Below are 18314 nucleotides of genomic sequence, written 5' to 3' on the forward strand. Positions count from 1 at the left end.
CCCTTGCCTTGCCCCCATCCCACAGTCCATGAAACTACTAGAGCCTTTTGTTGGGACTCTGTCACCAGTGAGATACCCCCCAACATGTGTGCTATCCCACCTGACCCTTGACTGGTGCACTGTTCCATGGGAAAAAATTAAACAAGGGAGCTGGCATTTTCTCTGGTTTTAGACTCTTGCACATACCATTGCATTAAGCAATTAAAGGCTTAACTCTTATTTTTTGGCTTTTTTCTTTAATTGGTTACTGTGACACCTGGCAGCTCAGCTCCCTCTCTCAGTTCAACTGAAATTTTAACAGATGGGATAACTCTTAAAGTAAAAAAAAAATAAAAAAAAAAATAAAAAAAAATAAATATCTACATGAAGCAGGAATATTTAGAATTTAGTGTGTCTTGAAATGCCTGTGAAAGAGCAGTAATTGGCAGGGATATTTAAGTCAGAGGTTGATTTATCATCCCCTCTTTATATTTAAGCCAAGGGCTATGTATGATATAAGTGTTCTCTCAAAGTCAGGGTATCTTTTCTGATTCCATTTTTCTTCAGCTATATTGTAATTATTCAGAGTGCAAACTATTCCTTCTTCTCTTCCTGCTTTGTACTTGATCAGAAGAAAAACTACACGAGACTAAAAAAAAAGTGGGGGCATAGGACTTGCCTTCTCCAATCCCTATCTATAAAGCTTCTTAATTAAGAATATACCTGAAATAAGTTAAATGACTGTAAAAAAAAAATTATGCCCTACATCTTGCAAATGTCTCAAAATAAATTTAAAACATCTTATAACCCAATCTTAGGGTTATAAAAATGTGGATAACCTTACATGATAATCTGTACCCCAGTACACTTAATAGTAAAACATATACTTCATTCTTTTAATTCAAGTCTGTACTTTTTATAGAATTGAAGTTGTGGACGTTTGTAGTTAAATTTAGTTGATCAGAATCAAGTCACAAGACAGCAAGGATGCAGCAGAGCAAAGGGATAGTAATTGTTGCCATCAGGGAATTTATTTTTCTATTTAAAGGATAGAATGTGCCTTTTTTTTTTTGAGAGAGAGAGAGAGAAAGAGAGAGAGAGAGAGTGCAACCCAGCAAGGGAGAGGGATATCTCACTGTTTGCAAAGTGATAGAGACAGATTTTAATACTATAGCACTAGAGTTTGGACCCCCAATAATGCCATCTACTGTTGCAAACTAATAGAAATTTCTATTATTTTCCTCCTTTTGAATTTTTTCTATTTTTTTTCAAGTTTTTTAAAAATTTATTTTGAGAGAGACAGAGAGAGAGAATTCTAAGCAGGCTCCACACTGTCAGTTCAGAGCTCGACAAGGGGCTCCAACTCACAAACTGTGAGATCACGACCTGAGCCAAAACCAAGAGTTAGATGCTTAACCTGCTTAGCCAACTGAGCCACTCAGGCACCCCAATTTTTCCTAATTTTTTAAGTAGCAACATTTATTTTTTTTTAATCTTAAATATTTTTAAGAAATACATAATATAAAATTTATCATCTTTTTAAAAAATTGAGGTTTTATGATGAATAACATAATAGTTTCAGGTATACAACATGACTCAGTATTTGTATATATTGCAAAATGATCCCAAGTCCAGTTACCCTCCATCACCTTACATCATTACAAAAAAAAATGTACCCCCTTTTTACAGATAGGCTATTTTTTATCATGTTAGGGTATCATAGTTTAATTTACCAGACATCTGTTGACAGACATTCAGGCTATTTCCTGCCCTTTACCACTATGAACAGTGTTGCAACAGGTAACATACCTCATATATCATTTTGCACACATATAAGCATATCTGGGGCCAACTTCCCTAAATTGAAATTGCTCAGTCAAAGCTATATACCTTTGAATATATATATAAAAGCTATCTAATTTCCCTCCTTCAGTATTCTGTTTTGGGATTTTATCATTTTGCAATGTGAAAAATGCCATTTCAGGGTAAATGTAATTGACATTTCACATATGATAATTGAAGTCAGCCTTGCTTTAATGTTAAGAGTCATATGTACTTCATTTCCCATGACTTTTCTTGATATTCTTTGCCTCTTTTCTATTGCCTTTTGGTCTTTTTCTTCCCCTTTTGCAAGAACATTTTATTTATTGTAGATTTTAATCTTTTCTTTTAAAAAGAGTTAAAGTTTTTGTTTTGCCTTCTATTGTTACTTGCTTCTGATTTCTGTTTATGGCAATTTTTGATCAGGTAGGATTTCTATTTATTTTAATTTTGATATAGCCGTGTTAGAAATTAAATGAATGTAATTATTCCATGTGTTCTTTTCATACATATCACAGTACTGCTCTTAAAATTTTTAGAATTCAGTGAAAGGAAAAAGAAACCCAACAAAATTATGAAGTGGTATATGATAAGGTGGAGGTAAGTAACAGGTATCATAAGAATATAGCTCTGCTCTAGCTATGAAGCCTGACATAATCAATAACGCCATACCCACTGCACCTATAAAACAATATGATTACACACTTTACACCAAATTTTCACTTGGCTGGTAAAAATCTCTCAAGTTGATTTTTCTTCCTTATATAATTCTAATCTTCTCAAGCATAAACAGACTGTTTTACTTGATGTACTCAGAGACAGGTATTAGTTTTAACATTCAATAAATGTACTGATTTAATTAACGCAATGTTTGGGAATGTGTTTCCCTTTGGGACATGGAATTTTCTGTTCTTTTTTTTATTTACCAAATTAATGATTAAGTGGAATAAGTATCTAGATTTTCTGAGTCTAAATTCTCTGTGGTGCAAGAATTTATGGTAGCATCAATTCAATTGATCTGAAAAAGAAGCATGTGCCAAAAGGAAGAAAGTGACCCTTAAATCATATATCTGTTGATAAGAATTCCATGTAAGCCCTGAATTTACTTAATAGAATGGTGGCTCTGCCGTGTGTATTTTTGGCATATATAGCCAAAATTGATTTCTTCTTCAAGCATCAACATAGCTGTATACGTTTCTGAATTTGTGTATTCAGACATCCTAAAATTTTCTCTATTTCCAAATGAGATATATCATTTTAGAGTAAATTCCTGCATTAACAATAATCATTACAAGAAAGGAAGTAACAAATTTAAAGTGGTTATATTTTGCTAAACAAAAACTATATGACCGGTTCTTTATTTTATCTCTAATTTCACAAAAATCTTGAAAGTTCTTCAGATAATAAAACTGAACTAGAAATAGTAAATTTTCCTTGTTTAAATTTAAGGTTAATCTATAATAGAGGTAGGATTCAAATCTATGCTATTTTGATCCTAAAACCATTTTTTCCTCCCATCACGACCTCCTCAGAATTGTTTCACTGAGTTAAGATTTAATAATATGCACTCAGGTTTTATAAGATATTAAAGTAAAAAAAAATATGTGTTTGGGTGCAATTTGTGCATTTTTAAATAATAGTAATGGAAAATATTATTAATTACATTTTTGCTGCTACTTACAGAATAATAAAATAGATTATTAATGAATTATTTGCTATAAAGAGGTTTTTAAAGTTTTGTATCAAGCAGGATTTGCCATAAAATATACTCCATTCAGAGCATTTAAGTAGATGTACTTTAAAGATGGTTTAAAGATGGAGCAGCATTAAGAAAATAAAGAAAATATCTTTGTCTGTTTGGGCTGCAGTAACAATGCAACAGACTGGAGGCTTATAGGCAGCAGAAAATTACTTCTCAAAGTTCAAAAGCTGGGAAGTCTAAGATCAAGTTACTGGCACATTTGGTGTGTGGTGAGAACCCATTTCCTGGTTCGAGATGGCAGGCTTCTCCTTGAGTCTTCAGATGGTAGAAGGGACAAAGATCTCTCTGGGGTCTCTTTTGTAATGGCACTAATGGTCCCACCCTCATGACCTAATCACCTCCCAAATGTCCCATGTTTAGGTAATATCACATTGGGCATTAGGTTTCAACATTTGAATTTTGGGGATGCAGAATCCTTCAGTCTATTGCACAAGGAATATTGAGATATTCAGAGATAAGTGACAGAGATAGACATATTCCTGCCTCTTCAGAATCAAAGTAAAGAAGGAGAAATGGCAAGAGCTGGAGCCAAGGATGAGGGTTTACTTAATGGGACATAAACTTACGGCACAAGGGAGCTTCAACCAGAGAAATAGTTCTGATGTTGGGAGGGAACTGGAAAAAAAGAATGAAAGAAATTCTCTCCTTTCTTCTTTCACTATGACCTTTGTGTTCAGGGAACCTATATGAACCAATCCATAGGTGTCAGCCTCCTAAAGTATAGAGCAGAGCAGAGGTAGGTAAAGAATAGAATGAGGCAGTGTGTGTGTCATGAGAGGAGTCAAATGACTAAACAGTCCAAGCTTTAACAGTAAGCACAAAGACATGTCTAAATATGTTTTCCTGTTTGCATTAGCTAGTAAGAAATGTACAGATAAGATAAATAAACTTAAAAAAAAGAGAAATGTACAGATAACATTATTTATCCAACTATAATAATTAAATTATCTCCATTGTTTCCTACCATATTATTCACTTGTTGTGGGTTTTTTTTCCCTTCTAACTAAACCTTTTCATGTTGCATTAATTTTGAAAGATGTTATAAGTGCCACCTAAAAATACTCAGGTTATAAAGAAAAACTAATAATGATATCAAATAGTCTAAAATGACATAGTATAAAATGAAATAAGTAATATAATAATCGTATAAAATGGTATAATAGTATAAAATGATGTAAATAATATAAAACTAATAATAATACAAAATGTAAAACTAAAAAATTATTTTCACAGATCACACATATTACATATATTATTATATTCAATGCCTTAAAGTGAATGTTTTGTACTTATTAGCAAATCGGTAAAAATAAAATTATAATCTTCCTGCCTGGCAAGTAATCATCATCCTCTATCCTTTTCTTTTTCTGAGTATTTTCAGTAATAATAAAACCACTAGATGACCACATCTTAACTTGCCCATATTTGATGGGTTCTGAAATCTGAAAAGAGGAGATGGAAAAGGAAACTATAGACCACTAAAGATGAAGGAGTAACTCCACGTGTTTGTATAATGAGGAAATTGAGGTCCATACAAGTTATATAAGTTGCCCCAGTGTCAAATTTAATATTAGAACCCAGATTTCTTGATGATTGTTCTGTTCCTTTGCCTTAAGCCCAAGAGATTTCTCCTACGTGAAGAGCATTTTCATTTATTTATTTATTTATCTATCTATCTATCTATCTATCTATCTATCTAGAGAAGGAGAGGGGGAGAGCCAAAGGAAAAAGGAGAGAGTGTGCACATGTGTGTACAGAGAAGGGGCAGAGTGAGAGGGAAAGAAAGAATTTTAAGTAGGCTTCTCACCCAGCATGGAGCCTGACACAGTGCTCAGTCTCACAACCCTGACTATGACCTGAGCCAAAATCAACTGAGCCTTAACCAACTGAACCACCCAGTCACCCCTGTGAAGAGTATTTTCCAACTTGATCCAATTCAAAGAAGGGCCCACAGGGTTAGGGGACATCTGAGATTGAATACTGTGGCAGAGGCCTACATTACTTGTAGAGAATTTTCAACAGAAAGGCTACAACAGGTTTTAAACCATAATAATGACGTGTTTGTTTTTATTGTAAAGGCGATGGTTGAAACTTTGATGATTTCAAATCATGTAATCATATGATCAATATTTTAGAATGCTCATTTTAGCTACTGCATGAAGAATCAGTTTGAAAATGCAAGGCTGGAGGTGGGGAGTTCACATAGGAGAAAACAAGTGCTTATTGTCTCGATGAGAAGATAAAAGAACAAGTCATATTTAAGAGTAATTAAGTATAAAGAATCAATATGATTTGTTAATTGATTGGATGAAGGAACTAAAAGAAAATGGGTAAAGTATAATTCCCATGTTTATGAATAATAAACTAGGTGGACAATAGTTGTCATTCACTGAGATTGTAATTGAACTGGTATATGCAGATGTGAACAGAAGATAAAGAATTCTTTTCACGACATGCCAAAGTGAAGTGGCTGTAAGTTATCTATATAGCATTGATTTTGAGATAAAACATAGAATTTTCAGCCATTCACATATGACTCTGAAGTCTTTGAGCCCATGGATGGTTTCAGACAATCCCTAAGTGACTTGAAATAGCAAACAAGACGATGTATATGTGTGTGCACATTTTCAGGAGAGAGCTTGCTAATTTTCATCATATTCTTAAAGATTCTCTAGTCCATTAATACTTTCTGAAGTCTTGCAAAGATATGAAATCACTATAATCTAGGGAAAGTTGATAGATACATGTACAGGCATGCCTATATTTTGTTTTTGGCCTAAATATTTCTTCATATTGAATGGAATTTTGTGACATTACTGAATTTATGAATGATAGCAAGTTTACTCAAGATGAACATGTATGATATGCCTTTGATTCTATACTGATCCAAATATTTTAAAAACCTTTGGCCTACAGGATGCCACAGACAATGTTAGAAAGGATCCCCTACTTCGTGTAGTTTATAAGACTTTCAACCAAGACACTCTAGGTTGGAAATAAAGAACTCCCATGTTATGACATAAAAGATCTTTTTTTATCGTATTTTAAAAAATATTATAGTTGAACTTTTCCAAAAGTAGCCCACCACTATGTCAATGTACAATTGTGTAAGTATGGGTACCACAAGGGAGATACCTGTGGGACAATGGGTTTTCAATTGTTTATGCGGGAATCACATTATTTTTCTTAGAACTCTCTGCTGCTTGTGTGAGAATTAACTTGATATCCCTGATAATATACCTCCTTTCTTCCCAATTATCTTGCTTAAAGATGCGGGGTGAACCATCCAAAAACTGAGGTGTTGACCCAGTACGATGGGGAATTCTTTCTAGCACTTCCATCATTCATTTCTTTGTACATGGAGCAGAAATTAAGTATACAATTTATTGAGATAATTTTGAGTGCTAGACAATGGATTCATCACTAGCAACAGTGAACATGACATAGTCTCTGATTTCATAGAATTTACAATCAAATAGGTGATACATACAAGCAAACAAATAGTTATAATATTGTTTTGAGTGTTATGGTAACATTAGTTATTAAGATATTAAGGGTTCTAGGAGTATTCATACAAGAAGCTTTCATACACTCTTTGGGATTTCTCAGAGAAATCAATATCTTAAGTATAGACTCTATCTGATATAATGGGGTAACCAGGGAATTTTTTGTTTTTGTTAATGTTTATTTATTTTTGAGAGAGAGAGAGACAGAGTGTCAGTGGGAGAGGGAAAGAGAGAGGGAGACACAGAATCCAAAGCAGGCTCCAGGCTCTGAGCTGTCAGCACAAAGCCCAACACGGGGCTTGAACCCACGAACCGTGAGATCATGACCTGAACTGAAGTTGGACGCTTAACCAACTGAGCCACCCAGGCGCCCCACCAATTGAATGCTTAAAGCAGAAGAGAGACATAATCAGATGTGCACTTTGGAAAGATCAGTACCACGTTAAGGATTCTTGCAACATTATTACCACTGTTTATAGCCATGTTCACAAGTGACTTGCCAATATTGCAACCTGACTAGCAAGGGTGGGGTGAGGTGAAGGCAGTAATTCTTAGCCTCTAGGTTTGTGAGGTCAATACTAGGAAGAATTCAGTTTCTAACTGTTAACACTGCTACCAGAATTTCAGTTAGGATTGAATTTAGTGGCATATCTAGTGTGACCATAGGTTCTGGTTTGCCTGGGACAGCTGTTTGCACTCAAAAGTGTTCTTTACACTCAGAATATGTGGTCACCTTTATAAAATCCCTAAATAACTGTGGATTAAACTAAATATGTGTTCCATTCTGAGTCTAGTCAGAAAACAGTAACATTTTAAAATGAGAGAGAACTTAATATAAAACTGTTTTAATTAAGATATCACACAGATAGCAATTGCAGGTGCCAACTACTTTGCTTAGAGCTGGGTAATCAAAGGGGGACAGTTGAAATTATTACAATTTAGTAGCTTGGGGAAGGGACCAGAGGAAGTTGAAAATCGGATATGTGAGAAGGAGCACTGGCCAGTAGCTGCAATTGTCTCTGAAAGCCTGTGATGGGGCTGATTCATTAAGTAGTAAGAAAATGCATAGTAGACTTAATTGCTGGAGCCACTAGAACAAATTGTCTGTCAAATGTCAAAAAGTTAGACTGAGGCAAAACTGATAGGAACAGGAAGTAGGCCGAAAGCTCAAAGGATGCAAACAGCTTCCAGCCCTGCAGTGTCCCTGTGGCTTTCCCTGTTGGCCGAGCCTGTCAATGTAGATTGGCAAAGCATAGATGGTCCCAGACCCAAAGCTCCATGCTCATTTACTGCGCATTTACTGGCACACCCAAAAATGGGTATTGTGTTTGATATGGTTTTAAGATTTGGACCTATGCAGTGGAGGTTATTAGTGTATCACAACCATTAACTGGTTTTGCTTCAAACTCCTTCTTAAAGCACATTATTTTTAAAGGAATATATATATTAAGTATTGGCTTAGATGTTATGGTGCAAGTAAATACTTTCTACATGAACCTTTGAAGGCATTTCTTTCACCTAATTTACTTAATCTATTTTTCCATATGGGAAATAATTTAGCTTAAGTGTAGTAGGCATATCTATGTAAGCGTTCTGTTTTTGCAAAATTAAAATTTTCTTTGCTCTGTTTTTATTGCAGATAAACACATATACACACATAGTCATGCCTTGAGGTATAAGCAACACATTAGTAAAACTGATTGAATTTTTACCTTCTTTGCAAGCATGGCCATGTTTCTTACTTTGCATGTCCTTCAGGCCTCATCAGAGCGCAACGTTCCAAGTGACTTCAAAGGGTTTTCTGTTCTCAGATCAGCTCTATGGGGCATGTAGGAAGGTGCGAAATGAACCGACACCAGAGGTGCAATGAAAGGTAAAAATCCTAGCATCACCACAGCTCTTGAGCTAAGCTGCAGGCTAAATTTTTGCACCTGGATATAGGAATCTCGAAGGGAAAGGTGGTAAGCAGTTAAGCAGGAAATAAATCTGAGTTTTTTTCACTGGATTCAGGAAGATTTCCTCACCAAACAACATAGGTAACATTTCATTATTATTATAGGAATCTGTCAGCTTTCTTGTTTAGAAAAAGAAAGAACAGATAAATGTAAGTCATCAAAAATAAAGGCAAAATATAGTATCTAGCTATTATAGTGCCTACCTATATTACAATATGCATTCTATATATGCTATTTGGGTTAAAATAAGTCATTCAAAGCCCAATAAATGTTTTCAAGTGTTTATATTTACAGTGGTATGAGTTCTAAGGATATTGAGGAATTAAAGACAGACTCAGAAACATATAGAAGAAATCTTATCTTTCCATTTACACCAGCTTTTCTCTCTCTGAAAGACTGGCTTGGGGAAAGGGATGAAATAGGTACAAAATGAAGATTAGATTCAGATTCTATGTCCTCTGACACAAATACTTGAAAAAACTCTTTTTAAATGAGCAAATATAAAATTTAGCAGTGTTTATATGCATGCAAATGTTTAATCAAAACACAACATTACAAAGTGAAGTGGTTTATATTTTTAGATAGATTGTACATACGCTTGATAAAAATTACAAAGGCTTGAATTTTTGAGAACTTAATTCGTTAAATAATTCTGATTTGATATTGATTCATCTGAAAGTCCTTTTCTGGAATTAGGATTTTTATTCTTCTATCAATTCAAATATTTGAACTTGTGGATATTTAAACTTTTTCTTTGTTCTCTTGAGGGTTCTTCTCACAAATATTACTTTGAGGGTTCTTAGAGCTCATACTGATACTACCTTACCATTAATTGATAAAGGCATGGAATTAGGACTCATCAGAGACTTTTGGAAAGCTACAATAAGCAGGAGCAAGTTTCTTTTAGGTTTTTAGCTGGTTTACAAAGAATATATGTTGAAAATAAACATTTAAGAATAGCCATACCTCATTCTTTATGCTCATCATTGACCAACATTCCTACTAGAAGGTCAGTAGTTTTGGAATGTGGCTTAGAGTATTGACAATAAACATTGAATAAGATACATTTTAAGCTCAATAACATATATTAAAATTATCAATTCTTCATTAAAATTATTAATTCTTCAGTCCAAAATATTGCTTATGCAAAATTAAATGGACATGTTGTCTTTTTTTTAATGTTTATTTATTTTTGAGACAGAGACAGAGCATGAACAGGGGAGGGTCAGAGAGAGAGGGAGACACAGAATCTGAAACAGCCTCCGGGCTCCATGCTGTCAGCACAGAGCCCGATGCGGGGCTCGAACCCATGGACCGCAAGATCATGACCTGGGCTGAAGTCGTACGCTCAACCAACTGAGCCACCCAGGCGCCCCGAACATGTTGTCTTAAAGCCAGACATGTTCCATCACGCTCTTTCTCATTATCAAAACATTTTTTCTATAATGCTGTAGCAATTACTCTGCCCAGTTTGTGTTTCCTATATCCTACTTCCCTTCCTGTTATCAGAGTTCACTTGTACTAGAGATTTAGTGTATTGCTAGTAGCTGAGTATGGAATTATGTGGTCAGAAGAAGAGAATTTTGATAATTGGCAGTAGATTTCCTCCTCTATATTGTTAAGTTTTCCCCCTTATTCCTGGGATTTGGCTTCTGGGTACCATTTGAAATTTACAGTATTGTATACCTCTGGCAATTTTCCAGATGCCTGGCAGCTCCACAGGGCCCTTATTGCAAGTTCTTCAGCATTTAGGTCTTGAAAAACCCTCTTACCTAGTTTCATATGTACTAGAAGAGAGCATCTGAAATACACTACTTGCCATTGGACTCTAAAATCCACATCTTTAGTTCTGATCTCTCTAATTTATGCTCCTTTATTTCTGCTTGAATAGTCTCCTTTCATCATAAAGTTAGCTTATGAAACTTTGAAGGAACCGTGTTAAAGCCAAACCATGGTGTCCAAGGACAATGTGTCTGGATGAGAGAGGAGTTATTTTAACTCAATAAACATGAGGGAGTGTGGGGCAAGCTGAGGGCCAAATATAGGCTGGAATACACCCCCTACCCCCAGGTGGAATATGTGTGATGTTCCTTGGACACTCCTGGCTGCCCAAGAACAAAGGAGAGGGGCTTAAGTGTTTGCCATGGTCATGTGAGAAACTAAGGCAAATGAAAAATTAAGTTCCCTTACTGCCTACGGTCCATTGACAAGTCCTTGAAACTGGCAGAGTGACCTCAGCCTCTTCAATGATGACACTTTGCTAGGGGCAAAAGGGAGTCATAGCTTAACATTATCCCAACCTCAAGGATCCTATAAGTCTACTTTCTTTATCTCATCTGCCCCAAGATATATGCTGGCAATCATATCCAAGCGTATGGCACCCTGAAATATATCTGAAGGGTCTCATGACTAAGGCTTTATTAAATGGTAATAAATGATGTTTCCTTAGCCACAGCTAGCTCTTCAAGGTCCTGGAAACCTTGCTTCCAAAATTTCTTAGAGACTTACTCTATCCCTGACCCCCTCCCAACCTGAGGGTATGTAATGAGTTACATGTCACGACCCCAGTTCAGCTTTTCCTGCCCATGGACCCTGTCCCCATGCTTTAACAAAATCACCTTTTTGCATCAAAGAGGTCTTCAAGAATTCCTTCTTGGCTGTCAGCTCCGGACTACCCCACCATCACCCCAAAACTTCCCCAAAAACACTAGGATCATTCCCATCCGACTTTCTATGGATTTATTATTCATATACTAATAAAAATAAGAAAGTCAAAATAAGAAAGAAGTTATTCAAACTGGAGGGTGCACAGAGAGGGCAGGGCATCCCCCGTGTTGGTGCCAAAATGTCAAACCCACAGGAGCCAGAGCCATCTTTACTGGTCTCCATTTTCAGACTGTTACCGATCTTGGCACAGTCATTGACAGCTTTAGCAGCACTTGCAGTACCTTCAGAACTTATTAGCAAAAGCACCCTTCAACAGACAGTGGCAGGAATTTCAATGATTCACTTCAGAGGCCTTCCTAGTTTTTTTAAAGCTGGAAGTAACTAGAGAAAATGAGAAATGTCATATGACTTACACTTGAGAGGACTAGATTTGGGAGCACAAGTAAAAGAGCCTCTAGTAAGTAACTTGCAAAACTGGGAGGAAATTGATACACATGATTGGAGTTCCTGTAAAATGTGCAGAAATGGAGTGAACTTACTACTATAGGGTAGCATTTATTATGGTCCCACATTTACTTCGTATCTGGTGTGCCTTGTGAGATGCAAACCACACACAATTCTTTTAGTTATAGTTTGTCATTCTTGATTTTCTTGCTGTGATGGTAAATGGATGCTCAGCAGGATTTCATTTCTCTAGGAAAATGCAAACAAGTGTCTCAAGTTGCTAATTTATTCATCCAAATGCCTCGCAGTAGGTGATCTCTGCTTCATGCTGTAATGGTTAATATTAGAAATTCCCTCATAGTCTTAATCTAAAATTGCTTTTATTATCAGAGACATTCCTCCTCAATTTCCCCTGTTCCATTTGGCACTATTATCCTTTCAGTATTACAGACAAAACTTTTAGAGTCACCTTTGATGACACATCATTGTGACTGCATTGCACATACATGAAACTTAAGTAAATTATAACAACATAAATCACTGACATACAAAGCCCCTCTCAACTCTCACAACTAAAACATTAAGTAAAGGATTAATTGTTTTTATTCTTGGCTCATAATAATAGCTTCTTAAAAATATGCAGCCAAGAATTCTTTAATCTTTAAAGATTAATTCTTTAATCTTTAATTCTTTAAGACTGTCGTTCAAAATAGAAGGGGAGATAAAAATTTCCCAGACAAACAAAAATTAAAGGAGTTTGTGACCACTAAACCAGCCCTGCAAGAAATTCTAAGGGGGACTCTTTGAGGGGAGAAAAGATGAATATATATATATATATATATATATATATATATATACCCAAAACAATAAAGATTAGAAAGGACCAGAGAACACCACCAGAAACTCCAACTCTACAAGCATCATAATAGCAATAAAATCATATCTTTTAGTACTCACTCTAAATGTCAATGGGCTCAATGTTCCAATCAAAAGACATGAGGTAATAGAATGGATAAGAAAACAAGATCCATCTATATGCTCTTTACAAGAAACCCACTTTAGACCTAAAGACACCTTCAGATTGACAGTAGGGGGATGGAGAACCATCTGACATGCTAATGGTCAACAAAAGAAAGCCAGAGTAGCCATACTTATTCAGACAGTCTAGACTTTAAAATAAAGACTGTATCGAGAGATGCAGAAGGGCATTATAACATAATCAAGGGGCCTATCCACCAAGAAGACCTAGCAATTGTAAACATTTATGTGCCAAATGTGGAGCACCCAAATATATAAATCAAAAAATCACAAACTTAAAGAAGCTCATCTATAGTAATACCATAATAGTAGGAGACTTCAACACCCCACTCACAGCAATGGACAGATCATCTAATCAAAAAATCAACAAGGAAACAATGGCTTGGAATGACACACTGGACCAGATGCACTTAACAGATATATTCAGAACATTACATCCTAAAGCAGCAGAATATACATTCTTCTCCATTGCACATGAAATGTTCTCCAGAATAGACCATATACTGGGACGCAAATCAGCCATCAACAAGTACAAAAAGATGGAGATGATACCGTGCATATTTTCAGACCACAACACTATGAAACTCGAAATCAACCACAAGAAAAAGTTTGGAAAGGTAACAAATACTTGGAGGCTGAAGAACACCCTACTAAAGAATGAATGGGCTAACCAAGCAGTTAAAGAGGAAATTAAAAAGTATATGGAAGCCAATGAAAATGATAACACCACAACCCAAAACCTCCGGGACACAGCAAAGCCGGGCATAAGAGGAAAGTATATAGCAATCCAGGCCTTCCTAAAGAAGGAAGAAAGATCTCAGATACACAGCCTAACCTTATGCCTTAAGGAGCTGGAAAAAAACAGCAAATAAAACCCAAAACCAGCAGAAGACAGGAAATAATAAAGATTAGAGCAGAAATTAATGCTATCAAAACCAAAAAACAGTAGAACAGATTAATGAAACCAGAAGCTGGTTCTTTGAAACAGTTAACAAAATTGATAAACCACTAGCCAGTTTGATCCAGAATTAAAAAGGAGAGATCACAACCAACACAACAGAAATAAAAACAATAAGAGAATATTATGAGCAATTATATGCCAATAAAAAGGACAATCTGGAAGAAATGGACAAATTCCTAGAAAAATATACACCACCAAAACTGAGATAGGAAGAAATAGAAAATTTGAACAGACCCATAACCAGTAAGGAAATCAAATTAGTAATCAAAAATCTGCCAAAAAACAAGTGTCCAGGGCCAGATGGCTTTCCAGGAGAATTCTTCCAAACATTTAAGGAAGAGTTAACACCTATTCTCTTGAAGCTATTCCAAAAAAATAGAAATGGAAAGAAAACTTCCAAACTCTTTCTATGAAGCCAGCATTATCTTGATTCCAAAACCAGACAGAGACCACACTAAAAAGGAGAACTATAGACCAATGTCCCTGATGAACATGGATGCTAAAATTCTCAACAAGGTATTAGCCAACTGGGTCCAACAATACATTAAAAAAATTATTCACCACCACCAAGTGGGATTTATACCTGGGATTCAGGGTGGTTCAATATCTGCAAAACAATTAACGTGATTCATCACATCAATAAAAGAAAGGACGAGAACCATATGATCCTCTCAATAGATGCAGAGAAAGCATTTGACAAGATTCAGCATCCTTTCTTGATAAAAAGCCCTCAAGAAAGTAGGGATAGAAGGAGCATACCTCGAGATCATAAAAGCCATATATGAACAACCCAATGCTAATATCATCCTCAATGGGGAAAAACAGAGAGCTTTCCCCCTAAGGTCAGGAACAAGACAGGGATGTCCACTCTTGCCACTGTTATTCAACATAGTATTGGAAGTCTTAGCCTCATCAATAAGACAACACAAAGAAATAAAAGGCATCCAAATCAGCCAGGAGGAGGTCAAACTTTCACTCTTTGCAGATGACATGATACTCTATATGGAAAACCCAAAAGATTCCACCAAAAAACGTATAGAATTGATTCATGAATTCAGCAAAGTTGCAGGATATAAGATCAATGCACAGAAATCGGTTGCATTCTTATACACCAACAATGAAGTAACAGAGAGAAATCAAGGAATTTATCCCAGTTACAGTTGCACCAAAAACCATAAAATACCTAGGAATAAATCTAACCAAAGAGGCGAAAAATCTATACACTGAAAACTATAGAAAGCTTATGAGAGAAATGGAAGAAGACACAAAGAAATGGAAAAAAGATTCCATGCTCCGAGATAGGAAGAACAAATATTGTTAAAATGTCGTTACTACCCAAAGTGATCTACATATTCAATGCGATCCCTATCAAAGTAACACCAGCATTCTTCACAGAGCTAGAACAAAGAATCCCAAAATTTGTATGGAACCAGAAAAGACCCCGAATAGCCAAAGCAATCTTGAAAAAGAAAACCAAAGCAGGACACATCACAATCCCAGACTTCAAGCTATACTACAAAGCTGTAATCATCAAGACAGTATGGTAGTGGCAGAAGAAAAGACACTCAGATCAATGGAACAGAATAGAGAACCCAAAATGGACCCACAAACATATGGCCAACTAATCTTTGACAAAGCAGGAAAGAATATTCAGTGGAATAAAGACAGTCTCTTCAGCAAGTGGTGCTGGGAAAACTGGACAGTGACATGCAGAAGAATAAACCTGGGCCACTTTCTTATGCCATACACAAAAATAAACTCAAAATGGATGAAAGACCTAAATGTAAGACAGGAAGCCATCAAAATCCTCGAGGAGAAAGTGAGAAAAAACCTCTTTGATCTTGGCCACAGCAACTTCTTTTTTTTTTTTTTTTTTTTTTTTTTTAAATTTTTTTTTTTCAACGTTTTTTATTTATTTTTGGGACAGAGAGAGACAGAGCATGAACGGGGGAGGGGCAGAGAGAGAGGGAGACACAGAATCGGAAACAGGCTCCAGGCTCCGAGCCATCAGCCCAGAGCCTGACGCGGGGCTCGAACTCACGGACCGCGAGATCGTGACCTGGCTGAAGTCGGACGCTTAACCGACTGCGCCACCCAGGCGCCCGGCCACAGCAACTTCTTACTCAACTCCTCTCCACAGGCAAGGGAAACAAAGGCAAAAATGAACTACTGGGACCTCATCAAAATAAAAAGCTTCTGCACAGTGAAGGAAACAATCAGCAAATCTAAAAGGCAACCAACAGAATGGGAGAAGATATTTGCAAATGACCTATCAGATAAAGGGTTAGTATCCAAAATCTATAAAGAACTTAGCAAACTCAATACCCCCCAAAAAACAAATAATCCAGTGAAGAAATGGGCAAAAGACATGAATAGACACTTCTCCAAAGAAGACATCCAGATGGCCAACTGACACATGAAAAAATGCTCAACATCACTGATCATCAGGGAAATCCAAATCAAAACCACAATGAGATCCCACCTCACACCTGTCAGAATGGCTCACATTAACAACTCAGGCAACAACAGATGTTGGCGCGGATGTGGAGAAAGGGGATCTCTTTTGCATTGCTGGTGGGAATGCAAGGTGGTGCAGCCACTCTGGAAAACAGTATGGAAGTTCCTCAAAAGATTAAAATAGAACTACCCTATGACCCAGCAATTGCACTACTTTATATTTCTCCAAGGGATACAGGCATGCTATTTCAAAGGGACACAAGCACCCCAATGTTTATAGCAGCACTATCAACAATAGGCAAGGTATGGAAAGAGCCCAAATGTCCACTGATGGATGAATGGATAAAGAAGAAGTGGTATATATATATATATATATATATATATATATATATATATATATATATACAATGAAGTATTACTTGGCAATAAAAAGAATGAAATCTTGCCATTTACAACTGCATGAATGGAACTAGAGGGTGTTATGCTAAGTGAAATTAGTCAGTTAGAGAAAGACAAAAATCATATGACTTCATTAATATGAGGACTTTAAGAGACAAAATAGATGAACATAAGGGAATGGAAAAAAATAATATAAAAACAGGGAGAGGGACAAAACAGAAGAGACTCATAAATATGGAGAACAAACTGAGGGTTATGGGAGGGATTGTGGGAGGGGGTATGGGCTAAATGAGTTAGGGGCACTAAGGAATCTACTCCTGAAATCATTGTTGCACTATATGCTAACTAATTTGGATGTAAATGTAAAAAAATAAAAAAATAAAAAAAAGTTAAAAAATACAATACAATACAATACAAAAAATAAAATAAAATAAAATAAAATAAAATAAAATAAAATAAAATAAAATATAAAAAAACCCAGAAATACCTATTGCAAAATTTAAAGATGCAGATGTATGAGGAAATGCTTAGCAGGGCAACTGACCCCTACTATGCAAAAAATAAAGTGCAATTTCATAAAAAAAAATAATAGCTTCTTAACTGTCTTTTTACCTCTATTTTTCCTTTCTTTAATTCTTTACACATATTACTGCTAGCTTAATCTTCACCAAACTAATTTTATCTTGACATGTAACAGGAGAAAAATATTTCAGTCCTCTGCTCAAAATCCTATAATATCTTTATGTTGTCTATCACATTAAATTCTATTCTGATTTATGTAATTTTACATGATCTGGTCTTAGTTTTGTTTGTTTGTTTGTTTGTTTTCAGTTTAGCCTATTACTGAGTCAGAAACTCATTTAGTGAGTTGATATACTGAATGTATATGCTGAATGTTGTTGATATACTGAATATATGCTACTAATTTGGTAAATCCTGCCTTCTAAATGAGAATGTAACCTTCACAAGGGCAAGGATAATGACAGTTACTTCTCTTTATGTTTCACTGGAACTATCATAGTAATAAAAGAACCCCATAGTTTTAAAATAATTACAGATTTATAAATTAATTTTGGAAAAAATTGAAGTCAATTTCTGTCACTGAAGTCTATTTATTTCAAATCAATTCAAATGATATGAAGTAAAGGAAATAAACTTTCAAGGCAAAGAATTTGTATGGCTCAAGAATTAAATTGTATCATCTATAGTTTAACATTGTTTTCCTATAAATGAGGAAATTAGTTCACCATGTTTTCTTAAAAGGAAATGATTTTAAATAATAAATTGTTTAGAGACTTCTTTTCAAAGCTCTATCTACTGTCATT

General features: G+C 35.5%; 1 long non-coding RNA gene across 1 annotated transcript in view; it reads left to right on the forward strand.

Moving 5' to 3' along the window:
• LOC131509938 (uncharacterized) overlaps positions 1-18314 on the forward strand; it is a 106676-nt gene that overhangs the window by 62094 nt on the left and 26268 nt on the right. The gene's annotated exons all lie outside the window — the stretch shown is intronic.

Source organism: Neofelis nebulosa, chromosome 1, assembly GCF_028018385.1.
Source record: "Neofelis nebulosa isolate mNeoNeb1 chromosome 1, mNeoNeb1.pri, whole genome shotgun sequence".
Taxonomy (NCBI): Eukaryota; Metazoa; Chordata; class Mammalia; order Carnivora; family Felidae; genus Neofelis; species Neofelis nebulosa.